Source organism: Myotis brandtii, unplaced genomic scaffold, assembly GCF_000412655.1.
Source record: "Myotis brandtii unplaced genomic scaffold, ASM41265v1 scaffold237, whole genome shotgun sequence".
In the NCBI taxonomy this organism is placed as follows: Eukaryota; Metazoa; Chordata; class Mammalia; order Chiroptera; family Vespertilionidae; genus Myotis; species Myotis brandtii.
Window position 1 is genome coordinate 6,829,492 of NW_005358943.1, and position 9,547 is coordinate 6,839,038.

General features: G+C 36.0%; 1 pseudogene; it reads right to left on the reverse strand.

The window, feature by feature from the left end:
- Positions 1 to 3,136: 3,136 nt before the first annotated feature.
- Positions 3,137 to 4,179, reverse strand: LOC102241957 (annotated as a pseudogene).
- Positions 4,180 to 9,547: the final 5,368 nt, after the last annotated feature.

Genomic DNA, 9,547 nt, shown 5'->3' on the forward strand with positions numbered 1-9,547 from the left:
ACTATCTGGTTTGCCACCTGCCTCAGCATTTTCTACTTCCTTAAGATAGCCAATTTCTCCCACTCCTTTTTCATGTGGCTGAAGTGGAGAGTCAACAGGGTGGTTCTTTTGCTTTTCCTGGGGTCTTTCTTCCTACTGTCTCTTAACCTCGTAATGCATGATGCTATTAATGAATTGTGGTTGAATACCTACAGGGTACATGGAATAAATATGACTTTGCAGTTAGAGGCAAATGAAATGGTCTATCTCAAAAGTCTTCTTCTTCTTACTTTGACCTATGTTATTCCCTTTTTTCTGTCTCTGATCTCTTTGCTTCTTTTATTCCTGTCCTTGTTGAGACACACCAAGAATTTTCAGCTCAATCTGACGAGCTTGAAAGACTCAAGCACAGAGGCCCATAGAAGGGCCATGAAAATGGTGACAACGTTCCTCCTCCTCTTCATCATTAACATATTATCTATTCTAACTGCAATTTGGATCTTCAATAAGGTAGAGACCTATCAGATCACGATGCTTGTCACAGTGTTGTCAGCTACCTTTCCCTCAGGCCACTCTTTTCTTATAATTTTTGGAAACAGCAAGCTAAGACAGATTGCCTTGAGACTACTGTGGCACTTACGTTCCCTGAGAAAATTACAAGTTTAACTTTATAGACAGAATTTGAAAAAACCTTGTGTATTCTATGGGACAATATCTTAAAAGAAAACCTTCAGCATATTTTTATATCAGGGTTTGTTAAACAGTACTAACATTTCCCTACAACATGCTTTAAGTAATTATATTTTCTTAAAGTGATATGACCTAATATTTGAGTAAAGGGCATGTCTCCTGTGTATTAACAGTTTTTGGAAGCAGTAGAGTATTTTAGACCTGAAGAAGTATGGTCATAAAATTCTATAATGAAATACTGATAAATGTATAAACACTATTTTACACAATATGAATAAATGTACATAGAATTACAGTCACTGAAAGGGTAAAAGAAACACAAGTTTTTCTAATTAAAAATAAATTTGAAATTAGGATCTAAAAAGAATTGTAAAAGTTAAATGTCATAATATGTTATATAAATATAAAAGTGTTAATATTAGTGTGATGCTTCTAATGTTGGAAAAGATCTGAAATAATTGGAATTTTCATACTATTTTTCTTGAATTATGCACTGGTAAAACAACTCTGTTCAAGAGCAATGCATTATGCATTTAAGGTGAAGATGCATACTCTAAGGCCAATTAATTGTACTCATCCTTGTTATATTGGAGAATTTTTGTACATGTGAAACAGAATATATATGCAAAAATGTGCATGTTACTATTGTTCTTAATAGCTGAAATTGTGAGAAGTTGTAAATACTCAAACTGAGGAATCATGAAATTGCTCAAATTGAGGTATCATATAAATGCCCATTAGTTATAAAATGGACAAATAAATCATGGCAATAGAGTACAACATGAATAGCATGCAACACAAAAATGAAAATGAAAAAGTGAGACCTATAAATTTCTTAGTGTTTGGGTGTGTTTGTACATGTATGGTGCTACTTTGACTTCTGTAATAAAATGACTCAGATTAATGACAGTAGCTGGGCATGTAATATGCAGACAAGAGAATTTTGCTTTCTAATATTGCTATTAAATTATGAAAGAAAGTTTATATACTCTATTTTTAGATAGAGGATATATTCATTCCATTTGAAAATTGTATAACAGCAAAGTATTATTTGTTTCATTCACAGTGCTTTAATTTTATAATGCAGTAAAAAATAGCAAATATATTATCAGAAATATTAAGTTTTTAACTTACTCTTGATGAAGTTTTAGGTGAAGTTGTTCTTTCAAGTTAACCCTGATGCTGAGAATTATGTATCATAAGGCCATGGAATATATCGGTAATGTTCTTTCATTACAGTGAATTCTGTTTCTAGAAAACTGGATGAAGTCACAACTATCAGTAAGAAATCTCCCATTTAGCTGCCTCCATCATCATATCGTCATCACTATAATCATCCTGTTACTTTATTTAATGATTTATATTTTAAATGTTTACACACATAATTTGGGCAATGTGTAAATTATTTCTTAATGATCATTGTATCTAAATTATCTTAGTAATTAACAAAGTTAAAATCAAGTGACTAACTTTGGAAATGGAATGTTCTTTCATTTTAAATATATTACTTGATAAATTATTCATGGATGATCTTAAAATTATGGAATTAAGCTACAGAGACCCATTTCTAACATTGGAAGTAGAGTAAATGTAAAATGACTACTAAAAAAATAACTCATGAAATAGGATTGTGTCCCTTGAATTGATGCATTTAGTTTTGGTTATTTGAAAAATAAAATATATATATACATAAATATTTATGTTAAAGAAGTCTTTGTTAGCCTGCAGGCCTATGGCATGGGACATATACCATATAGGACACAGTCTCTTCACACAGATAATGATAATTTATCCCTTTTAGAAGTAAATAACATCTTTTTAGTAGTGTTGCTGGCAAAAATATAAAATGATCCAAGTTCAAAATATGATGGCAACACACAAATTGGTCGATAGTTTGGGTCTTTGTTGGAGAGGTACAGTCTGCACAGTTTAACAAGGACTGGTTTTGAATCTTCATTTCAAAAGCATACTTCTCTCCTGCCATACTGATTCCATCCCAGAGAGTAGGATCCACAGCTCCTCCTCCTTCAACCTAAAAAGGACATGGCTTAAGGAAGAAAGTAGTAACTGATTTACATCAAAGATTAGGAAGCAAAATCATTATCAAACTATGGCTCAATGAAGAAAGTAGTTACTGATTCACAACAAAGATTAGGAAGCAAAATCATTATCAAAGTATTTGAAATCACAAGAACTTTAAAAATTTATTACTTTGAAATTTCCCTCCTGAGGTATCTTTGCTTTCTGTACATAGTCGCTAGTAAAACAGATGCATTCTATCATTACAAGTTGTACTTATAATTATGTCGCTTGGCGCTGAAAATTGATATTATGTCTTAGCACAAAATGGCAGCAATTACGTTTGGTAAATATATTTGGTGAGATGCACCTTTTAGTGAGATGCAACATAACGTTGAGAAGCCACAGTATTTTGTTTTTCTCCTCCCTCCTGATACTCTCAGAATCTTTAAGTAATTTTCAGAGGAGAAACCACAAGACCAGAATGAATGAGTAAAGACCATCTATGTTAGGCCCATGGACCATCAGATCTGGTCTAGTCCAATTAGCCTGCATTGCTGCATCAGCTATTACATATGGAACTTCCCATAGAGTTTGCTCCAACAAGTGATCACCACAAATGAGTTCTACCTGACAAGCTAGATCAAGATCCATTTTTCTTCTCAGAAATTTTTCTCATGCTTTTCCTGAAACTTGGGCAAACTTTTTTTTCCAATCACTTAAAATAACCCCTGCCATCAATTGCACCAATAAATTCTAGTAATGAAGACACATCAAATTCAGGTGGAATCTGAACACTGATTCTAAGGCTTTCTTAGATCTTCTTTTGCTTGAAGGGACTGGTTGTAGAAAAGCAAGTTGAGGTACTTCTATATCTCTTTCTTTATAAACTCATGCATTTGCTTTTTCCCCCTCTTTCTTTTAGATTGATTACTAATTTGTACACTATGTCTTGTAACTGTCGGCCCAACCTTAGGTTATAAAGAGGTTGTGTCTGATGAACTACTGTGTTGCATTTTGGACATCTGTTGCTATAGTAAAAATGTCTTACAATGCAGCTTTTACAACATGTACTAAGACATTCTGTAATTGTAGTTGCATCTGTTAAGTAACCTTTGCAAATAGAACACAAGATATATGAAGCCAGCTCAAGAGATTAATCAAGTGCTCTTCTTCATCCTTTGATTCTGTACCACACCCCTCTAGCCTCAGCAAGAAGTGGCTCATCTCCTGCTCCTCCTCCTCCTCCTCCGTTTTTTCCCTCTATCTCCTCATCCTCTTCCAACTCCTCAATCTGCTCCTGGAAGGGGGCCCTCAAGAGGCCCAGCTTGTGCTCTGACTTACCTCAGGGTGCCAAGAGCATGAGCAGCCAGGAGCCCCTGCCTCTGGCAAAGGTGGTGGACCCTCATCATCCCCTGTGGGCACCAGGGTGAGGGCAGAAGAGAAATGAGCTGTGTGTGTGGGGATTGCGGAGGGGAGAGAGGGTAGCATGGCTGTGGTCCCTCCTCCTTGGCAGCAGCTGTGTTCTTGAATATATTTTAAGATCAAATTGTGCTCCTTAACTTTTCCTATAATGAAAGCCTGGGGTAATGCACAGCAATAGACAGGCTGCCATCAACGAAAATCTCACCATGAGACATCCATGTCCAGTTTCTTTCAAAGCACTGGAGGGTGACTAGTACATAAACATATCTATTTTGTGACCTAATTTTGGGAAAAGAAAGGTGTAAATACATTTCCTTAACACTTATAAAAATGAAAATGTTGTCTTGAAGTGCTTGTTGGTATGTATTTTATTTTGTTTCCCCCATAGAAGCTGGTTCATAGAAGATGAACCAAAGATTGTTTCATATATGAATCCTAGCACACTTAGGGCATGGTTTCAATTTCCCCTTGGTAACCAAGGTCAAATACCCCAGACAGCACAGTATCTCCCTTCTTTCCTGTTGATTCAGAGGCCTAAGGAGTATAAAATGGCAGGATGTCAGTCTTAAATTCCCATTTGATAAAATCATTGCTATTTCTCCTGGTAGAACAGCTCCTCACTTTGTACAATGACTTCCAGGCCAGCCGAACATAAGGTAGTAGGAAGAGGTTACATTTTGCTACTGGGTTACTAAGGGGCCATAGTGAGTGGTGACACATTTCCACCCCTTGCTTCCTGCACTTGTGAATCCTGGTTACTTGAGAGACAGCACCATTTATTGCATGCTGATTCCAAGGGCACGTACCTAGGTTGCAGGCTGGTACCTCGGTTGCAGGCTCATTCCCTGGCCTTGCTTGGGTCTGGGTGCATGCAGGAGGCAACCAATTGATGTGTCCCTCTCAAATCGATGTTTCTCACTCTCTGTTGTCTCCTTTTCCTTCCACACTATCTAAAAATCAATGGAAAAATATCTTCAACTAAGATGAACAACCACAAAAACAACAAAATAGAAAACTAATGTCAATTTATTTAGTTTCCCCTAAACCATGTTTGGGTCTCTGAACTGTCGATCATCTTCTCCATCTTGCCAGGTAAACATTCCCTTTAAATTTCACAGAAAAGGAGTAAAAATTTTCTGATCTTAAATATATGCTCACAATAAGTACAGTGTATAATTGTAGTACCTAAGTCAATGACCTTTATGCAAACATGAAATGATATCTATGATGTCTTTGTAACAATTATTAAAAATGTCTTCAAGATCAGTTTTTCTATAGTCTTGTGCAAAATGATGAGACTGAAAGTGTGTTGACAGCTTTGGTAGCAAATTCTATTGTAATAAAGAAATGTAGAACATTGTTTAAGAACTAAAATATAAGAATTATGAAATCTTCACCATAATACCTATACCTTAATGTATATATTTCATAAATCTGATTTATTAATTTGTTTTTTTGCCACTTGTCTGCCCAGAAGAATATAAATACTATAATGCGGGATGATGTCTTTCCTGTTTCCTGCTAAGTCCCCAGGACATAAAAGCCGGCCCATGAGATAGTTGGAGAAAATGATATTCAAAATATTAAATAAATACATGGATAAACCACATTAGATCTGGAAAACCAATGAAATCAAAACCCATCAAAAAATCTGCAGATGGTATAGATTTCCTGGTTCTTTTTCTTCTCCATTCAAATGCCACTTAACAAATTTGTATGTGCTTAGTTCCACTTACTGCCTTAGACTGGGTGAATGAACAGCAGTCACCAATAGGCTCTAAAACGTAAAGTGACTCATACATAATCTAAATTTCCTATTGCTTTTTAAACAGTCCTGATATGTCTGAGGAGCCTGCTTCATGCTGTTATCCAGTGAAGAAGGCTGATTACAAGTATGCCACCGTAAACATGTAGCTTCCAAGATTGCCTTGGAATCATGGCCATTCCAGATAGCAGGGAGAAGGTTATATGGGGGAGCATGTGTGTGGGACATTTTAGGGGTCAGCCTGTAAATGGTGCTTTGGTGAATAAATTCTCACTCACCAAACATTGATAAAGATCATTCACTTTGCCACACCATCTGTAAGGGAGTCTGAAAAACATAGTCACTCTATTGTCCAGAAAGATGAAGACATTTCATATAGGACATGGAGAGCGCTTAGAAACCCTTCAAATGAAAAGCCAATAAGATATTGTAAGACAAAAAAAGTTTCTCTGTTTAGAAGGGAGACATACTTGTTCATATCACTGATAACTTCACACACCTTTACATCAGTCTTCAATTTGTTTCTGTATTTCTTCATAAAAATTAAATAATTCGAGTTCTCACTAAAATATTACTGACTTTACAAAACTATAATTGATCTTGCATTGTACCATTTATAGCTGCCTTGTGTATATTCCTGGTATACTTTGCTGATAAGTTTTGATTTAGCTTCTACAGTATTTTTCTGTGATTATTTTTAGTTGTTTGTTCTAGGTCTTGGGTGTGGTCTTTGAACTAGAAATATTTACAATAAATTATTAATGTAAATTAAATTGCATCAAAAAATACTTGATATGTACAAGAAACTTATTGATAAGTAACAAATAGTAACTGAATTATATAAAAGCTTTTCCTGTAGCAATTACTGTGCTGCACCAGCACGGCCGGGTTCGGTGAGCCTGAGCAGGGGCGGTGAAGGATTAAAGAAGACAGACAAGAGAATACAGCTGGGACTAGGTCAGATCACTGAGCCTGGATCAGGAAACATGACACAGCCTGCAAGCCCAAGCTTTATTTTATAGTCAGAGCACACAAAGAAAAACAAGGGAAGTGGTCAACATGTTTACAATGTTCTTGTGAGTTTCACCTTGTTTTGGCAGCCCATGAGCCTCCTAGGAACAAGGGAGGACTATAAGGTCAAGGTTATTATTCTAGGAGGGCTCTGCATTCCAAGCAGGGACTTTTTTGTGGCCCTGCCACAGGTCAGTCAGTCCAAGGCTTGACCCCATAGCCGCTCCCTACTAATTGCTATTCAAAATTTAAAATATTTGCATTTAGACATGTGTTCCAAGGAGATAGAAATACAAATAGGTGTAAAATAATCTCTCTCACATTTGCACGTTTACATATTTTACTTTATCCATTTAGTCAGTAGCACAAATGAAAAATTGCAGCTGGTGTCAAGATAAGTGATCAACATTTATGTTTATATAGTAGCTGACTGTAAGGAATATTACAGGTATTCATGAAATGTGTGTGTCTTAACAGAACTGTTCAGTTTAGCACTGGAATTACAATACAAATAGACTGAACTATTCTTATGTGAAGGTCTCTGGAACTGTATCTCAAAGCAGAATTTTGGAAGCATTTTCTGGAATTATGGTGAAAATATTTATGGAAAGCATCATAAATGGATGTCCATCTGCCACACTTTTACTATAAAGCTTTCATTGAGGCACAACATTAGAAACATTCTTATACAGATGTCATTTGAAATGAAGGCCTCCTCTGTGGTTGTGGCAACAGGAATATTCATCTTAGGAGTGCTAGGAAATGGATTCATCAGACTGGTGAACTGCATCGAATGGTTCAGGACTGGGAAAGTTTGCTCAGCTGATTTCATCCTCACCAGCTTGGCTCTGGCCAGAATCATTCAACTGTTGGTAATACTGTTGGATTCATTTATAATGGGGCTAGCTCCACATCTGTATGCTACTGGTAAACTAGCAAAGGTGGTTAGTATTCTTTGGGCACTAACTAACCACCTAACTATCTGGTTTGCCACCTGCCTCAGCATTTTCTACTTCCTTAAGATAGCCAATTTCTCCCACTCCTTTTTCATGTGGCTGAAGTGGAGAGTCAACAGGGTGGTTCTTCTGCTTTTCCTGGGGTCTTTCTTCCTACTGTCTCTTAACCTCTTAATGCATGATGCTATTAATGAATTGTGGTTGAATACGTACAGGGTACATGAAATAAATATGACTTTGCAGTTAGAGGCAAATTTGGTGAGACACACCAAGAATTTTCAGCTCAACCTGACGGGCTCGGTGGACTCAAGCACAGAGGCCCATAGAAAGGCCATGAAAGTGGTGACAACGTTCCTCCTCCTCTTCATCATTTACATATTATCTATTCTAACTGCAATTTGGAACTCCACTAAGGTAGAGACATATCAAATCATGATGCTTGTCATAGTGTTGTCAGCTACCTTTCCCTCAGGCCACTCTCTTCTTATAATTTTTGGAAACAGCAAGCTAAGACAGATCGCCTTGAGGCCACTGTGGCACATAAATTCTCTGAGAAAAGCAAAACCTATGCCTTTATAGACAGAATTTGAAATAACCTTGTGCATTCTATGGGAAAATAACTTAATAGAAACCTTCAGCATTTCTTTATATCAAGTTTTGTTATACAGCACTAAAAGTTTCCTACAACATGTCTTTAAGTAATTATATTTTCTTAAAATGATATGACATAATATTTGACTAAAGGACATGTCTCCAGTGTATTAACAGTTTCTGGTAACAGTAGAGTATTTGAGACCTGATGAAGTATGGTTATGAAAGTCTTGTGTATATTCCTGGTATACTTTGCTGTTAAGTTCTGATTTAGCTTCTATAATATTTCTCCGTGATTATTTTTAGTTATTTGTTCTAGGACTTAGATGTGGTCTTTGAACTAGAAATAATTGCAATAAATTAATTATGTAAATTAAATTGCATCAACACAAATACTTGATACATACAAGAATCTTTTTGATAAGTAACTAACAATAACAGAATTATATAAAAGCTTTCCTCCTAGCAATTACTATTCAAAATTTAAAATATTTGCATTTAGGTTTATGTTCCAAGGAGATATAAATACAAATAGGTGGAAAATAATCTCTCTCTCAGATTTACATGTTTACATATTTTACCTCACCCATTTAGTCAGTGGCACAAATGAAAATTTGCAGCTGGTGTCTAGATAAGTGGATAACACATGTTTATATAGTAGCTGACTGTAAGGTATACTACAGGTATTCAGAAAATGTGTGTGTCTTAAGAAAACTGTTCAGGTTAGCATTGGAAAGATAATACAATTGGAATGAACTATTTTTTCATTAAGGTCTCTGGAACTGTATCGCAAAGAAGAATTTTGGATGTACTTTCTGGAATTATGGTGAAAATATTTATGGAAAGCATCATAAATGAGTGTCCATCTGCAACTGTTTCACTATAAAGCTTTCATTGAGGCACAACATTGGAAACATTCTTATACAGATGCCAATTGAAATAAAGGTCTCCATTCTAGTTGTGGCAACAGGAATATTCATCTTAGGAGTGCTAGGAAATGGATTCATCGGACTGGTGAACTGCATCGAATGGTTCAGGACTGGGAAAGTTTCCTCAGCTGATTTCATCCTCACCAGCTTGGCTCTGGCCAGAATCATTCAACTGTTGGTAA